At 33.7% G+C, this 19,602-nt stretch overlaps 1 protein-coding gene across 4 annotated transcripts in view; it reads right to left on the bottom strand.

The window, feature by feature from the left end:
* LOC127867599 (D-glucuronyl C5-epimerase B-like) overlaps positions 1-19,602 on the bottom strand; it is a 157,713-nt gene that overhangs the window by 29,255 nt on the left and 108,856 nt on the right. Inside the window, exon 3 of one of the 4 annotated variants that reach the window (XM_052408877.1) lies at positions 15,162-15,305. The exons of 1 other annotated variant lie outside the window; for it this stretch is intronic. The gene's annotated coding sequence lies outside the window, so the exon portion shown is untranslated. 2 more of the 4 variants (XM_052408876.1, XM_052408880.1) reach the window with 2 other exon arrangements.

Genomic DNA, 19,602 nt, shown 5'->3' on the forward strand with positions numbered 1-19,602 from the left:
GACTGACTGGCCAAAAACAATATACCCCGGATCATTCGATCCGAGGGCATAACTAGTTAATATGGTGTACCTTGGGAAAACCAGGCATTATAAAATGCAGGAGCGTAATCTGGGAAAACCAGGCATAATGCATGTGGGTAATCTGGGAAAACCAGGCATAATGCATGTGGGTAATCTGGGAAAAACAGGCATAATGCATGAGGGTAATCTGGGAAAACCAGGCATAATGCATGAATGTAAAGTGTCGTCCCAGATTAGCCCTTAGAAAGTCCACAAAGTCTAATCAGGTTCAACACTTTCCGCTTTTGTTGTATTTAATTTTCATTAAAAAGAGCTATCTTCTTAGAGAAAACCCAGTTAAGGTCAGGATTGGTTGTCCCTGATAAGCCAGTCTGGATTTCCTTAATTTTATGCAGTTCACACCAGCTTATCTCAGATAACTCTTGCTGTTTCAAAAGAATGTTTCTTTCCCGGAAAACTCTATTTAACATAAATCGAATATGAAATAATGATGTCAGTTGTGCAACTGTGAACTTTTCCATGACATTTTATCCAACTTTATAATGTTACAAGAATCATGGACATTAAAATCTGCCCTTGCAAACTCAAACTATTAAGAACATGAGAAACCCTGATGTAGTTAAGGTTCACAATTATCAAAGCAAACAGAATAATTTAAAAAGTTAAACATTTGATTTCCAATATCAGGTCACGTATGCCATCTATAATATGTTCAAAACTTAATCTGAAAGTAAAAGATGAGAAACACATTAAAAATTTGTTGAAAGCTTGTAAGTAAATTAACATTCTTCAAGATGAGTCATTTAATATCTATCAATCTTGTACAAGATTTAGACTGGTCTCAAAGAAAGAACGAAATTCACATTTAACTGACATAAAAAACACTTTTGAGCTCTTGAGCAATAAAAAAACATAATTAATGTCAAGTTTATGACCTTCAGCATGAATCGATTCTGAAATCAAAAGTGTACAGATAAGAATAATTGATTGATTGGGTATATTAATATTTTACAATTACATTTTATTAAAATTGCAACAGTGGCTGTCAGACCACCCCTAAGAACATGTGTTGTTTATTGAATAATATAATATATAACAGATATAATTAAGTTTTCGTGCATACATTATGATATTAATCCATATAAAACAAATAGCACCCAAACAAAGATTTTATACCTAAATATATAATTAATGGGAAAAAAATACATTGCACATGTGACATGAAGAAAAAAACATTATATGGAAAAATAAATACTCTTTTCCTAATAAATTAATCGTAATTTACCCCCAACCAATCTTTAAGTAACACTGCTCACTGTTCAGAATTAATGTTCATGTTTTCATGATTTGACTGTAACAGTGGAATTTTAAAATAATCAAACCTTGTATGCTGGCAAAAGAAATAACTTGGATGAGGGTCATAAATAATCTTTCATTACCAAATAAAACCTCATCGAAGTTTAGATATTCAATAGTGTACACATATTTTACTCATGGGACATCATAGACAAATATTTAGAGGGTGATCAAGATATCTTAAACATGTAATATAAGGACAATTTACCTCTTCACATACATCATTATACCATATTAATGACCGTCATTGACTTAATTTTAAACATAACCTAAATGTTGATATTGAACAGAATAAATATCATTAATATTTCAGACAAACACTGGGTACCTATTAAGACCTCCGAGTAATTTAATTTAACATTTTCAAGGATTTTAAAGCAGGGTTATTAAACTTTTAATATAATACAAGTACTAAAATACTTATAATATGCCATTATAACAGTTTGATTCAAACAATCACAAAAGGCTGTGGTAGAACATTTTAGAAACATGTACATTTGCAAAATAGCTTATCCAAAATTCTAAGTTTATGAGAGTATATTAAGCTCTTAATTAAAATGCCTAGCTTTTTTTCAACTGTGAATTTATTATAAGTTCAAGGACCTGAGATAATGATGTTGAAAATTCATTGAATTGATATCCCTGAGTGCCACATACATTTTGTTTAATGATGGATGCAAATCCCTTGAAATATGGTATAATCCTAAAAAATAGAATTAGGTGTAAGGTAAAAACAAGAGATGTGTTTGTCAGAAACACAATGCCCGTGTGTGTGTTGTTGTAGGTTATTTACAGGTCGTTCCCGCGTCTTCACAACTACATTTGGTATCGACCTGCCCCTGTGATGTTTCAGGGGAGACAATCTCAAGATAAATTCTTGTCTGGACGCCTCCGCCAAGGGAGTGCAAGCACCGCTCTGCCTTTATGGCCCCTCTCGCTGTCACCGGCTGTCGTCTTCATCCCCGAGACAGTTTCCCCAGCGCGTTGAGCGCACTAGGTACCGCCGCCCCGGGGTCCCTCTTTAAAGCCACACCCTCGAGTTCCCTCCCATAACGAAGGAACCCCGAGTCCGTCCAGGGTTCGACACTAAGGCACGTCCGACAGACATTGTCTAGTAAGATCGGTGGTCGGGCTAGTAAAACTGCGGGCTAGCTTGTCCGACTGGTCGTACATAAAAAAATCAATACTGATTTATATATATATAACTATAACTAACTGCTGTGAAAACCTTTATTTTTAATGTGTAAAATTACTCTCGTATCCGTTATTTACATTAAAACAAAACTAGTCTAATAAATGCGGAGCATTCACATGATTCATCAGTATTTTTAGACGCAAAATAGAGCTTCCTGCAGAAATTGCTGGTTTCCATTGGTCAAGTTGTCATGAATATTAATGATTTTCTGCAGTGTCGTAAAACTGTAGAGCATGATTTTACGACTTATATCGAAAATCGGTATCGTCAATGTAAACATTTTTGCGTAGCAGACAAGAGAATGTTATTAAAAGAATGGCTTTGTTCAAGTTCGGATTTTTGTCCGACAAATCAGTTAATAAAAAAGAATCCCACACTCAAACTGACACGAAACGTAAATATGAAGAAACACGAAAACGTCAATTTTATCCTAGATGGAAAATCGAGTCAGTTCCCATGGCTTGAATTTGACGAAGAAAAGCAAAAAAAAAAGTTTTATTTTATTGTTTTACTCTATGCATTAAAAAAATCTGGTGTTCACTGATTATTTACTGATAAATCCTGATTAAACAGTTACATAGCACAATTGTGTTAATTTGCTATGATAATGTCATTTATGGTCTAGTAGACATCAGGTTTGGGCTAGTACATTTTAAGAGGAGCTGGTCCGACGGTCTTACTCTAAAAAAAGTTAATGTCGAACCCTGCCGTCCCGTAAGTCCTTCCACTGGTGGTCCTGCTGTCCCGCCGTACCCGTCCCTCTACAGACGGGACCTCTGGACCGGTACGGGCAGGCGAGCTCTCGACGATAAACAGCGGATTGGTCAGGTCCGCTGCATCCTGGAGAAGACAGCAGTCCCAGCAGTGAAGAAGACGTCCGGCTCGAAGGTGACGGACTCAGCTGGATTTGCTGAGCCATCCGCAGAAGATCAAGCCGCGAGAATCAATCTTCTGCAGGCGGCTCCTGGCCTCGGTCGCGACGAGCACGCTCCAGCTGCTGACCGAGAGAAACACAATGCCCCCTATTGTGCCGCTTTGAAATAAAATTTCAATATATCATTTGGCAGGTTTAGAAATTATCTGCCTTTTACAGCTTATTACTTCCCTTGGATTCTATTTTTTCGGCGTAAGCTGCATAAGCCAGCTTTTCACCTTAGCCTGACCTTTGTAAGTGTCCAATAAAATTCCAATAAAATTTCCCGCGGCTAGGTACGAATGAATACACTTCATTTATTCCATTGGCTGATTTGAGTATACCACCAGAACATTGGAAACATATCCGCGTCTTTGTAACACTGTTTTACTGTATGAAACAATTTTATCTCGAATGAAAAGGCTAAATAGATAGAACAGTTTTACACTCAATTCTCGACATCAATACAGTTTGTGCGTACACCTTTTATTTTCAGAGTATTACCAGCGCAAGAGCGTTTATACTTAAAAGGCTATGTTCTCATATTTAGTACTTACTTCCTTATTCCTGTTAACATGTTAACATGTAAAAGTATAGAGAGCAATGGAAGCGAGGCCTCACTTTAAAGCATTGCATTTCAACCCGCGAGGTATATCGGGTCAATTCGCGGACATTCAGAGTTTATATACAGGTCATCACCGGAGTTGGCGGCCAGTAAAATAATCGTTATATAATACAGACGCTATCCGTGAACTAGGTGACCTGGAATTTTCTTTAGACCAGAAATATGTTAAATGAAGATATTCAGCAATATAATTATGGTATGTAAATAATAGATTCTTAATGTGTTTTCAACAATACAATGATAAATATTATTGTTGATAAATTTAACAATAATTATTCGTCCATATTGCCTAATGTACTAAAGTGATATTATGAGCATGTAACAGTTTATAGGTGTCTATCGCAACCGTTGATTATTTTTGATGTTTCTACTTCATATACACTTATATTAATTAATGCAGCATCATCATACTAAAACAATATACCAGAAAGAGAAAAATAATGCATTTGAATATCAACCGTACTTTCGTTTGACAACTGATCATGCGTTTACGAGTTGAACCTAAATTTAGTTTTAGTGCAGATTTGTTCATACGACACAAAGACACGAAATTGTTTTACGGATCATTTCAGCTTACAGGACTGGGTGGGTCACGTAAGAATATCGAATATAAAATATATTTTTATAAACAACTGGTAGCAAGGTGAGTTGCAGATAATTAATCAGTAACCACATTTTAACTAACTATTTTGACCTGTTAATTCTTTTCAGCTCAATTCAACAGTGCAAAATGCCCATAATATTACTTTAAGCATTAGCACGATGATAATTGATACTGTTAATAATCGAATCAAATAGCAATGCCCGACAAACCACTAAAACAGGTTTGTTCGAAGAATGCGCCTATAAATACGGATACTTCTCGTGTGGCCGGTTGACTCATATGTTTAAATTTCACTTCCATTCTTCTTTTGGTTTTCTGTTTTGTATCTATAGGTTTATGACCAGCAATATGTTATAATGTAAAATAAGCCGCGAAAACTCCCCGTAACATCCCGTACTGCGTGTGATGCAGCTAAGAACTGCACAGAAAAAGACATTCGCTATCCTTGATCTCATTCATTAAACTATTTACGCCGTATATCTTTTTTAAAGATATTTCTTGTTACTTTTGACCTTGAAGGATGACCTTGACCTTCCACCACTAAAAATGTGCAGCTTCATGAGATACACGTGCAGGCCAAATATCAAGTTGCTATCTTCAATATTGCAAAAGTTATGGCTAATGTTAAACTTTTTGGACGGACGGACACTGACAGACAGACTGAAGGACAGTTCAACTGCTATATGCCACCCTACCGGGGGCATAAATATTGTGCATTACAATTTTCCTTATGATATCTATACACACATGAAGTTTCATGTTGAAATCTTCTGGTGTATCTGAAATAAGCTCTGAAAAGTTACAATTCATACAAAAAAAACAATGGTCAATAAGTCTTACTTAGGAAAGTGTAGGGTAATGGTTCTTGTGCAGAGCACTTCTTCCTATTTGTCAACACAGTCTCATGAAGTTTCATGTTGAAATATCCTATAGTAACCAAGATATAGACCTCAGAAAAGTTGCATCATACAAAAACAACAAAGGGAAATAACTCTTATTTAAGAAAAAGAAGGGTTATGGTTCTTTAACTTGGCACTACTCCTGTTTAATATCAACACACCCAAAAAAATTCATGTTGAAGCCTTGTATGGTATCAGAGAAGAGCCCTGAAAAGTTACATCATACAAAATACAAAGGGCAATAACTTTTATCAAAGAAAGTGCATGGTTATTTATGCTGTGCATGACACTTCTCCTCATTAATATCTATACATCCATGACATTTCATGTTAATATCTTATATAATTTTTAAGAAAAAGCCCTGACAATTGGTGTAACAATATAATTTAGGGACGAACAGACTGGCTGACGGACAGACTGACACCCCTAATTCTATATCCCTTTGCCTTTGACAGCAAATGTTACATTAAAGAACTATTGCTTTTAATCTTGCAAATGTATCACATGATAATTGTTGATCATAATTGGCGCTGTTTATTACATAACCAAGATATTATTGCATAATCAATGGAGCAGTGTACTGTTTTTACCCAGGTCATTTTCTTAACTTCAAACAGAAAAATAAACATTAAATAAGGTTAAAATAACACTATAATATCAACATTTAACTGTCACTGAAAACAGGACCAAACACATTAGATTTTTTTATTTGCATGTTTAACTTTCAGCTGATAAGCAAAATGTATGGAACAACTTTAATATGAATTTATCACCCTTTATCTACTGTCAATAACAATTCCTTACCTCCATTAAAACAAAATGTTACACAATCAATCTCTTCAAAGAAATATGTGCTTGAAAAAATATACAAGAACATGCTAAAAAGCTTTATCAGCAAGACTTAAGCATATGTTTATCAGCCATATATCTATTGACATAATAAGATGATAATATATCATGAAAGGATTGATACACAAAACACTTGAGTCCACTAATCTCTAAAAAGATATTTGATGGCATTCTAATCCCACAACATGTGCGTCAATTACTCAGTATTACTGACTGAACACCAATATTTCTGCTATTTGTTATCTGAAATTGCTTCTAACCAGTTGATACATATTCAAATCATGTATCTTTATTTGATTTAGGCCATGCCTACATATAAATTGTTAGTATACGTTTGAAAGCTTAAAAGCTATAAATTCATATCATACAAAATTATTTCTATGTATTTTGATGTTTAATAAAATATGCCAGTGACATTTGAGGTTTTCACTGACTGCTGATCATTTTTACAGATTATTGTAAATGTTGCCATAAAAGAGCCATACGTGTATTAATAGATCTTCTTTCACTTTAGAGATGATACTTAAAAAATCATTGAGGAATCACTGAGGCCTAAACAATTTTACATTATATTTATAAATAACATTAGAACCCATTAATATGTAATTTATTTTTAATGTTCAAAAACAGCAATCTTAAAATCAATTGTGTTTTGTCAACCATGCTTTTTTTATAATGTACTTTTATTGCATTTATTAATTTCCACAAATTATATGTAAATTACAGATATTTGCATTTATATAATTACATCTTTTAAAATGATTTTACCCAAAAAATTATGTTTGGATACAAATAAAATCTGCCTAAAAAAATGGAACTATGTTCATGCATTAGTGAAAACAGTTTAGAAACATATTACATAAAAAAATAATTTAAAATGAATTATAAGTCAAAATGAAGTGACTATACTGTCTCCTGTTACAGCCATATATATCAGCCATATTTATGATGTATTACATACAGAAGTATAAGTAAAGAAAGGCATAAATAGAAAGGAATAAATACTGCTCTTGACGAGTTTGCAACTTCATACATATTATAACATTTTTTCAAACCAATGATTGAAAACAAATTTACCTTCAACACAATAGCCTCTAAAATTCCATCTTTAATCTTCATAAATAACACTGTTCATGTTCAAAGATATTTGAAATCAACACAGACCAATAAGTTGTATGCATTTTATATTGCATGTTTGACAAATATTTATGCTTTATGCAAACTTACTTCAGGTCCATTCATCTCAACAGATATCCCATGACACAGTCTTTGTAAGTCTCTTCAATGCATATATTTATCATCTTTAATAAATATGCAAAGTGACATCAGACAGTCACCAGTGTCTCCTAGAAAAACATACCATTTAAAGCACTTCAACAAACTGTCCACACATCAAATTTCTATATTGCTAAAATATTCCACCACATGTTTCTATACCTTACATCTGACATCTCACATACAGTATCCCATTATTATAAACTACATCTCAATAAATCAAGGCACAAACATAAACCTAATGAACATGACAGATAATCAGCCAGCCAGTTGATCTACATGACAACACTGCTGGATACAAAACACTGGAGACCTGAAGCTATTCTAGAAAATGCAATATTCTCTAGCAGTATTTAGCCTTCCTTAATGTAACATCCCGAGGATACATAGCTGATCAATATAAGGCAGCATCAACATGTCATTCTTTTCCAGGGAAACATCTTGTCCTCACATAGTGATGTGCCAGGTCTATTCTTGAAATTAGTATGCAGGAAATTCCTTGATCTCCCGATGCCAGTATGGAATTGTCTTCCTATGAAGTTTAACACTTTACCGCCTAGATACACATTTTTATTCATGTGTAGTCTTTTAGATCAAATTAATTTAATAGTAAATTTATTAACAAATTGTGTTTTATCATTCATGAGATATCATTATATTAATTCAGTAAATTATTCAAAAAAGTATAACTGCTTTCGATAAGTATATAATCTTAGACATGGCGAGAGGATGTCACCATCTGAGTCATTGATGACGACATTTTCAAATGACAGCAATGAAATGCTACATTGGAAACTTAAACTACTAATGAGTGTTTAATTAATAAGCAATTATCACAGTTGATTTAATTTATATTGCATCACCTTTGCACTATGCATAACGTTATCTTGTATAATCATCATCAACCAATCACCACCACACAATAATTTGTAGATATAGGATACACTTCAATCCCTTGTGGACATTGTAAGCCATGATGCATACTCAAATGCATCCTTCCAAACCTTCTTTGTAATTTTATCACCCAGCAGGCCAAACATTAACACAACTAATGGCTGTTTAGGTCAGTCAGGCCATTTGGTTGATTAATTAATCAACCCAGAGTCTCAGATGGAAACTTGCCATGGGATCTTTAAATCTTTATTAAGATAAAATAACCCAAAACACATTGACATGAAATGTATTTTACAAATTTAATACTTAAAATTGTACACACAAAAAATGCCCATTTCACAAATCAAAGTGTTAACTAATTGTTATAAGATTTGTTACACTCAAATCAACTGAAAAGTTTGTATTGCGCTGAAATGCAAATCAGCAAAACATATGACTACATATAGGTATACCTTAGTGAATAGATGTTTATTTCTGAATAATTATACCCATTAAATTTAAATATATTTAGAAAATTAAAACATTATATTTCATAAAATCTATAAATTATTTGACAGTCTCTAATTTGTTTCTGATAAGAATAAGTTCATTATTCTGTCTATACTCCTTCCATGTAATCTACTTCAATTTATGCACCATTTGACACTTCATAATTCAATAACATGTAAAATTAAAAAAGCAATTACCAAAATTACAGCAAGACAAATTATGATACAACTAGTATCCATGAGACTCACTTGATCGGATTTCAGCTTTCCTTATAAAAAAACAACCCAAAAGATAAGTAATTGATTTAAATTGATTTCAAGCCTATACTTTGCCACATACGGGCGAATTATCTGACACGACATGCAATTGTTATTTCACCTAATTACCCATTTGGATTCCCTTTAAAAAGATAGCAGACAGTGATTAAGTTCAGAAGCTATCTATAAACAATGACCACACATACACTACAAAGTACAATAAAACAACAAAACATTTGGGACACTGACATTTATCTATCCTCCATAAAGAATACAAAAATATGTTATCACTAAAACAGTTGCTAAATCGATGTTATTTTATGTACTTTTTCAAGTTTAACCCATTTATGCCTAGCGTCTAGAAAAAGGCCTTGGCAAATAGCTAGACCCACATGAGACGCAGCATGATGCGACGTCTCATCAAGGTCTTCACTGTTTGCTTAAAGGAATTACTGTACGAAATATTCTTAATATAGAAATTAATATACTATACATCCCTAATTTTGGAAATAAATTGATCCAATTAAGAAGTATGGGAAAGTCCACTAGGCATAAATGGGTTAAAACTGCAGCTGACAATGCCAACACAATTTGTTAGTCCACAATAGGAGACGAACCTGCGGGCCGCTTGATTTATGGACGTCTTACAACTGCACGAATGCAGCCATGTGTAATAATTTCTCTGTCAGATTATTGTACTCACGTAATTACGCATGCCACAGATTAATTCATTCAATCAATTTTTACAGTTTTACACTTAGGCATCATAACTGTATCTGCAAACAGACAGTCTTAAATTTTGTTTGCATCCATACAACTCGACTTAAAGGTTTGCATCGATACAACTCGACTTAAAGGTAATGATTAACAAGTTGAATTATTTAAATGCTATGCAACTTTATGCCCCAATGTACACTGGTTTGTATAGCCAAAGTTAAATATCTATTGTAAGATTTATTTCAACCTACTGAAAGCGTACAATTTTGTTTGGAATTACATGCAACCTTCTCTGATTAAACTGTATTTTATTGCACTTTGAGCAGTTAATATTTATATTCCAGCATACAAAATGCAGACAAAAAAAACTCCATCAATCTGTAAAATGCTCTGGTGAGCACAAAGTTCTCATATATCTAACAGGAAATAACTATTATTATGCAACTAGCCATATAAAGAGAGTTGAACTGAGGAAACTGTAACATCCACTATAAAAATATTAACTGAGATACAGCTGTTTTACTATCCATCCTCATTATCTTCCACCTCTCATACACTGATCCAACCTCATATCACATACCTAAATATACTCAGGACATGACGGCCCTAAACAGTATAGTAGGTAACATCAGTTGTTATTTAATCAGGTATACAACCAATATTGTTTGATAGGATATCATGTTCACCATGGAGTGGAAATCCTATCTGTAGAACTGGTTGTGATATGTTTTAACAAGATGCAAAACCACTTGAGCCTCGCTCTGGGTAAAGGGGGCTTGATGCATGTGCATAGAATGTTGTCCCAGATGAGCCTGTGTAGTATATATGCACTGTAGTATAAACACTTTTCACCTTGACTCGATTTTTGCTAAGAATTTAAGAGACTTCCTTTAACAAATCCAATGAATTCGTTAAGTATCTTCCCTGACTATAATAAGCCTGTGCAAACAGCACAGGCTAACCCGGGAAGACACTTTTTGCACATACATTTCACCCTGTTTCCCAGAGCAAACCCATAAATAAATGGATGTACACAATTAACTATTTGGTTACCATTGTGTTGTTTTATTCCCTTTGCCATTAAAAAAGTATACAGCAACTCAAAAATTGAAGAACAGATGAGATCCCAAGTTTAAGGAGCAAAAATTAATTTTTACAAGCAGGGCAGGGCGCAACAAACTGTTATCTGCTGCTTGATCCAGAGCAAATAGCTTGTGAATAGATCATGCGTGAGAACGAGTATTCAATGCTGATCTCATGTTCCTGCTACATTGAAACCCAAATGTTAACCATTGTATGGGATGCAATTTCAATAATCGGTGGATTACTTTACAACAGACTATAACCAAATTGTATTCTATAAACATTTTGCCTCTTAAACGGCTACGATTATGGATGGTTTTTTGAATGCCTTAAATAAACTCGTATTGCCGGTAAGTGTACTAAAAACAAATTGACCATAATACGTTATGATACCTCTCTTTATGATTTATGACAACAGAGCTGAATACGTGAGATGCATCTTTTATGCTCAAATTGAATAATACTGACACTGTAACCTCAAGGGATTGGTAAGCCGTAAATTATATTGACAGACAATAGGCAACAATTCTCTTATTGCTTTATAATATTCTGATTTGAAAAACTAGTACAATCTATACGGTATTCACAGGTTTTACAGGTTTGGGCTTATATGCAATTGAATTATTTTATTCTCATGTGTATAATTGATATATTATTGCAGAAATTAACAGTAATTGTAGATATCATATATGCAATGTGAAAAGAAAACACTAATCGTGACAACTTCACAATTATTTAGTATAATCATACACATTTTACAAATATTCCTCTACTTATATGAGTAAAATAAATAAGCAGGACCACCTGTTGACAGTATTGAGTTCCATCTATCCTGTATTTGCAAAGGTAAAAGTGGTCTCACTGATATTGCATGTGTATTTACAAAGAGTAGCACAGTCTGACTTCTATGTTTTAAAATTGTTAAACAGAGATGAACATTAATTATTTACAATAAAAAATACGCTGTAATTTTTGAGAGTTCAAATATAATACATTGATCTGCTCATATTTGCATCATAAGTTTAAAATCGATATTTATGCAATATTCAGAAGTAATTTATTGACAATTATACTATCACTAATCATTTTATACAAAATACACACAATCATATTTTCAATGGTTAAATCATGATATAACTAGAAATAGCGCGGCAGAGGCCAATGCGTATCCCCACGCCGCATGTTTATCCCAGGGGGCGCCCCAGGGTTGTTGATGGGGCCATGCATAGTTGAGACTGATCGTATTGTCATAAGAGAAGTTCAGTATCAATTAGAAGGGAATCGGTGTAGAAATGAAAAAGTTAAGTAAAAGGCAATTTTGGGTGGGAGTGGCCTATGTGGATGGGGCGCCCCAGTGGTAATGGGGCTATGCATAGTTGAGATTGACCATATTGTCATTATATTAGTTCAGTATCAATTAGAAGTGAATCTGTGTGGAAATGAAGAAATAACAGTAAAAGGCAATTTTCGGTGGGTGTGGCCAATTTGGGTGGGGCGCCACAGGGTTGGTTATGGGGCCATGCATAGTTGAGATTGACCGTATTGTCAAAAGAGAAGTTAAGTATCAATAAGAAGTGAATCGGTGTAGAAATGAAGAAGTTATAGTAAAAGGCAATTTTGGGTGGGTGTGGCCTATGTGGGTGGGGCGCCCCAGGGTTGGTAATGGTGCCATGGATATTTGAGATTGACCGTATTTTCATAAGAGAGGTTCAGTATCAATTTGAAGTGAATCGATGTAGAAATGAAGAAATTATAGTAAAAGACAATTTTGGGTGAGTGTGGTCTATGTGGACGGAGCCCCCCAGGGTTGGTAATGGGGCCCTGAATAGTTGAGATTGACCGTATTGTAATAAGAGAGGTTCAGTATCAATTTGAAGTAAATCGGTGCAGAAATGAAGAAGTTACTGTAAAATAACATAAAAAAATGAGTGAAAATCTCTGACCCAGCCCGCCCCAACCCCCATAATTTTTGACCCAGGGGTCAGATCAAAATTCCAAATAGTGCAGGGTCACACATATGCTCATAGCTACCATGTGTGTAAGTTTCAAGGTTCTAATGCTTATAGTGTAGGAGGAGATAGTGGTCAGGACGGACAGACAGGCGGAGAGACGGACAGACAGACGGCGGAGATAATCACAATATCCCCACTCTTCAAAAAGCGTGGGGATAATAATAACTTGCAAAGTAAAACATTACCTTTACACTAATTTTCAAGTAATACATTGAACTTTCTTGGTATAAAGATAATATGGACATCAACAAAACTCTTATGTGCGGAGTACTATATTAGCATGTAACTTCAATTGGAAACAGTTACACATTGACATCACTGCTATTTTAAAGTTATAATGGGTATTAAATGATATTACTTCTATTTTCAATGTATATATCGACATAACTCTAAATTGAGAGTAACATTACTCCTATTTGAAACAGTCATATATTTAAATTGCTCCTATTTGGAACAGTAATACATTGGCATTACTCCTATTTGAAACATTAATACATTTAAATTGCTCCTATTTGGAACAGTAACATTGGCATTACTCCTATTTGAAACAATAATACATTGCCATTACTCCTATTTAAAACAGTAATACATTGGCATGACTCATATTTGAAACAGTAATACATTTAAATTGCTTCTATTTGAAACAGTAATACATTGGTATTTAACTCCTATTTGAAACAGTAATACATTGGTATTTACCTCCTATTTGAAACAGTAATACATTGACATTACTACTATTTGAAACAGTAACACATTGACATTACTCCTATTTGAAACAGTAATACATTGACATTACTCCTATTTGAAACAGTAATACATTGGTATTTAACTCCTATTTGAAACAGTAATACATTGGTATTTAACTACTATTTGAAACAGTAATACATTGACATTACTCCTATTTGAAACAGTAATACATTGACATTAATCCTATTTGAAACAGTAATACATTGACATTACTCCTATTTGAAACAGTAATACATTGTCATTACTCCTATTGTAAACAGTAATACATTGTCATTACTCCTATTGTAAACAGTAATACATTGACATTACTCCTATTGAAACAGTAATACATTGACATTACTCCTAATTGAAACAGTGAACATTTTGACATTACTCCTATTGAAACAGTAATACATTTAAATTAGTCCTTTTTGAAACAGAAATACATTTAAATTACTCCTATTTGAAACATTTACATTCCTCATGTTTGCTAAGTAATACATGTACATAGATATTACCCCTATTTGAAAAAGTTATATATTGACAATATGTATTATTTGCAGATTTATACATTGACATTATGCCTAATTGCAAGGGTTATTTTACACTGACATAACTTTCTTCTCTATTACCCTAATATTTGTTCATAAACATACACTTTATTAAGGCAATTATTATACTACTCTCTTCAGAATGCATTCATAATATCATTTCATCGACATACCAATTTGTTATTAGCTATACTGATCATTAAAGCAATAATAACTACAGCCAAATACAATCTTAAGTTGTTACTTTCAGAGTCAGGTCGTGAATTAAATACAATATCAAGTTTCAAACCCTGCCAATACAAAGGATGATTTAATTAAAAATAGCGGGAAAAGTATCATTTCACTCTAATAATACACGTGGGAATCATTAACGTGAAAAACACTCACCAGCTACATGTATATTAGGTAGTCCTCCGTTAAATATAAACCAAACACACAAAACTTATCAAACGCTTGGATAATAATCATACATTTGCAAACTTGTATGTATGTATTCACAGCTGACTATAAACCAGCAAGTTTATCAAGCCTGATTAAATTATCTTTGAGCCCCACTTTAACATCAATTACTTCCGAATTTGGATAGTGAGCACTGTTTACCAATGTTCCACAGTGTAATATTATTCAACCACAATAGTCGTCTGCTTGCGACACACTTTTCTACTACATCTATTAAAGAAGACAAAGTTTCTTACTTCAATTTGGTAACTCCACCCACTTTTCCTCGCAGCTCTATGTCACATGCATTTTCATTGGTTAATTGGCACACTTGTGCACATCCATTTAAAGTCAAATTATGCAAGATGGCTTCCGATTGGTTCGCTCTATACTGCTACTCTCTGAAATGGAGGTAATTCACCAAAGTTCAATATTTGTGAATGGACAACTTAATTGAACAAAGCAAATGTTTATGAAAGAGATATAACGTGGACCGGAGGTTTATACAAGGTTCTAAGAGGATTTAATTCAAAATAGCCAATATTTGCAAGGTATCTCTAAATTAGAAATTGCAGGATTATTATATACAATAATGAAATACAAACACTAAACAACAAAGCACGGTCACAATCCCGGGTTTGTGGTCACTTAACACTGAACTACTGTTGAACCCCATGATTGCTACTTTTGCCACAAATTTTTACTTTGTCATCCACATGCAGGCTTAAGTGACCGATTTAATCTTGGGCGGTGATTTTGTGCTCAACTGGGAGCCAAATCCCTCTGTCAACCCACTAATGGCCATTTTCAAATGCCCAGGGCAATTTTATAATGATTATGGCCACTTGATTGCCCCAGAGGCTTTACAATACCTGGGTTTAAAAACTGGTCAGAGATATGGGCATTCAGAAACATGATTGTTTATGGTTTTTCACATTTTGCTTGTGGCCTGTATATCAAACTATCAGTGTATGAGATACTTAAGCTTTACTCAGTTGCATTGGTTTGGTCTACTTAAACGTTTCTAAATAGTTGGCTTTTTAGCTTTTGACAAAAAATAAATAGGACTCAACTTAACATCAAGCAATTAAACTATTATCAATTTTCACAATCCTCAGTCATTAGCAACAGTCAAATGTCAAACAAATGTATCTTATACAGAAATGTTTCGCAGATACAACTGTTCACACCTCTAACCTTGAAATAAAATGCCAGCAACAATAAAATGAGTAGCGTTCTGAGAAAACTGGGCATAATGCATGTGTGTAAAGTGTCGTCCCAAATTAGCCTGTGCAGTCCACACAGGCTAATCAGGAAAGACACTTTCCGCTTTTATGACATTTTTCGCTTGAATGGAGTCTCTTCTTAGCAAAAATCCAATTTAGGCGGAAAGTGTCGTCCCTGATTAGCCTGTGTGGACTTTTAACACAGGCTAATCTGGGACAACACTTTACGCACATGCATTATGCCCAGCTTTCTCAGAACTCGACTCAAATGATCACACAAAATGCTCAAATAACAAAATTGACTGAGTACCAATATGCTCACATAAAAATTCTTTACCCATACCGCGCTAAGCAACCACTGGTGACAACAGTGAAGACTCAGCACTCATGGGTTCTCAGCTCTATCAAGCTCAGCAGGACTCTTTTCATGAGCCCAGAGTAGACCACCAAAGCACACACACAGCTCAATGCATTGTGACGCCCAGGGGATTTAAATGTGCAGTGCTACCATTTTGGTATCTGACAAAATAATTATAAGAAAAAAGATTTGTTTCCAGTTGTAAATGTTTTACTGTTTTTTAAGATTTTGAATGGGCTTTTGCATGGTTGTATGTTTGATTATACATCGTGGTTATTATTATTTTTTTAAACAAACATCTTGATCTAGACAAACATAAGTTTTTTTTGTAACATAAACAAGTATGAATAAGCATTATAAAATAATTATTGTTGGCACCCAAACTATCTTCATTTAAAACCACACACAAGAAATTTTGATTTTACAGTTTATACATATTTTCAAATAAATTATAGAGATTTATTTGTCAGTAGCCTCATACTGTGAAAATCTTGGTTTAAGAGCTTAACAGTTAGTGCAAATAAACTGCCTTGTTATACACCAGGGGGTCTTCCTAAAACAGCTCTATGTTTTTATGGTTTGTCTTTTATTTTTGCATCAGTTGATTTTTATAATGGCCCGTCAATTTGGTCTCCAAATTAGCCTTATTTTGCCAGTAGTTAACTGCAGTACACTTCAGAAAATGACAGTCAAATTGGAGAAGCCTGTAAAACACTGACATTCCATGTTTGTATCGCCATAATGTATGAGCTAAAAGCATTATATATAAATGTTTAAGTGAAATATCTTAATATTATAATAATGCTGAATAAAACATCATTACAATTTAATAAGAAAAGAGCTAATCTGGCAGCCAATTGCAAATAATTCTCTGCAATAAAGACATTAAGCAGTTCAATACAGTCAAGACTGCGTACAGCGGTCAGTCAAGGTAAATGGCCAAAGTGACTGTTGTCAACAAGTGACCGCTATTCTCAGATTACCACTTTTTAGATTGTTTGTCCAGTTGCTGAGTATTGCTACGTTGTTACCCCCACCCAGTCGTTTACACAGTGTAAAACAAAATGGCTCATTGCTGATAACTTAGCATATCATAAATTATTTCTATTATATAATAAAGAATAATATCTTTTACATTGATTGTATTTCATAAATATTTTTAAACTTAATCTATGACTTTATCAACGATAGTATATAATTCTTTACTCATGCATAATCGTCCATTCAGTAAATCCGACAGTTCTTATTACATTCATTGGGAGATATTTTTTTAAAAGGTTATCACATTATTTTTGACGTCACGTCCGAACAATAATTTATACAAGAGATGTGTTTGTCAGAAACACAATGCCCCCTATTGCGCCGCTTTGAAGCCATAAATTTGACCTTTGACCTTGAACGATGACCTTGACCTTTAGCCACTCAAAATGTGCAGCTCCATGAGATACACATGCATGCCAAATATCAAGTTGCTATATTCAATATTCAAAAAGTTATTACCAAATTTTAATGAAGGTTAAAGTTTTAGGAACGAAAAAAACAATGATATTTGACCTTTGACCTTGAAGGATGACCTTGACTTTTCACCACTCAAAATGTGCAGCTCCATGAGATACATATGCATGTCAAATCTTCAATATTCAAAAAATTATGACCAAACTTTAACGAACATTAAAGTTTGGGAAACACACAATGAATGAATGACAGACAGACAGGCCAAAAAAAGCCCCCGATCTTTCGATGAAAAACATTTCCCTTTTTTTAAATTACTGTGACCTTGAACTGACATTAACCACAAATGCAATCCCATGTTAAGTCTGAATGTAAGCTACATGTAATGTAACCTTAGGATTGTATTTACTCTAATTATTGATCTTTTTTTTCTATTTTTAGTATTTGTGACCTTGACCCTGTTACTGGACCCAAATGTAATTCCAAGCAAGGTCTTCTTTAATAAGAAGAAAGCTTGCTTTTTCCAATGTTTTATCAAGTTTGGTCAATCCCTTAAATACAGTTATTGACCTGAAACCACTGTTTGATGCTGCAACCACAAACCCATCAACACCCCACTGCTGCCACCATACTCCAATCTAATAAACAGGATTTTCAACTTTGGTGAAAACATAGGTTTAAAAATAGTTTAAGTTTAATTTCTCACAATAAAATTGACTGTACTGTACTAGAAACATACCAAAAAATTTTGTCATGCATGTGGGATTAATTTTTTCAATATGCAAAATCCCTTGACTATTATAAGTAATTTTAAGTACACATCAAATATTTTTTGTAAATTGTATCATTCCTTTAGAGTATCTAAAATTTTCTTTGAGGAACATTAGACATGAAAGAGTCATTCCGATTAGCACATTACGTTTAACTGCTGATTAATGTGTTAACAAGTACAAACAATCATTAATTGTAACTGTTTCAAATTAACTACTTGGGGTTTCCACAAAATGTAACTCAAAACCAAATTCGATGATGTTCATTTTAACCCATTTGACCAACAAATAGTAGTTATCATGAATACCATCTTGGCAGGTTTTATCCACATTTAAATCTTCCAATCGCTAACAATATCCAAATCTTGACTGTTTTCTGTCAAACCACAATCTTTTCATTTTGTGTTTTCTTTTAAATTTGACTAAATCGCTGAAAATATTTCATTATCCTGCGATGTTTCAACATTAAGAGCTTTTGTCACAAGCTCATGCATAGGGAAATATTTTGTTACAGTTTCATTTCCTTTTAGGGTGTACAATTTGCTTTTGGCACAAAAGAACTCACTTTGGGCTCTCATTGAACTTAAATTGATACTCTTCACAAAAAACACACTCAAAACACATTAAAAGCAGTTTTTGTTTTGGTCTATGGGTATCTTTTATTTGAATGGTAAAATCTCACAAACAATGGAGATATTGGTGAGATAGGTTTTGTAAAAGATAAGTTCAAGATGGAAAGGGGTGTCGGTACCAAATGCCAATGTGGTGACAGATTCTTGTTGACTTTTAAGTTTATATTTAAACATGGAGAATTACAGTATGAATGCATTAAAAACAGCTTATGCAAAATAATTATAATTTTACTGATTATGGTGATTAAAGTGAATGCACA

This window comes from Dreissena polymorpha, chromosome 2 (assembly GCF_020536995.1).
Source record: "Dreissena polymorpha isolate Duluth1 chromosome 2, UMN_Dpol_1.0, whole genome shotgun sequence".
NCBI classification, from domain to species: Eukaryota; Metazoa; Mollusca; class Bivalvia; order Myida; family Dreissenidae; genus Dreissena; species Dreissena polymorpha.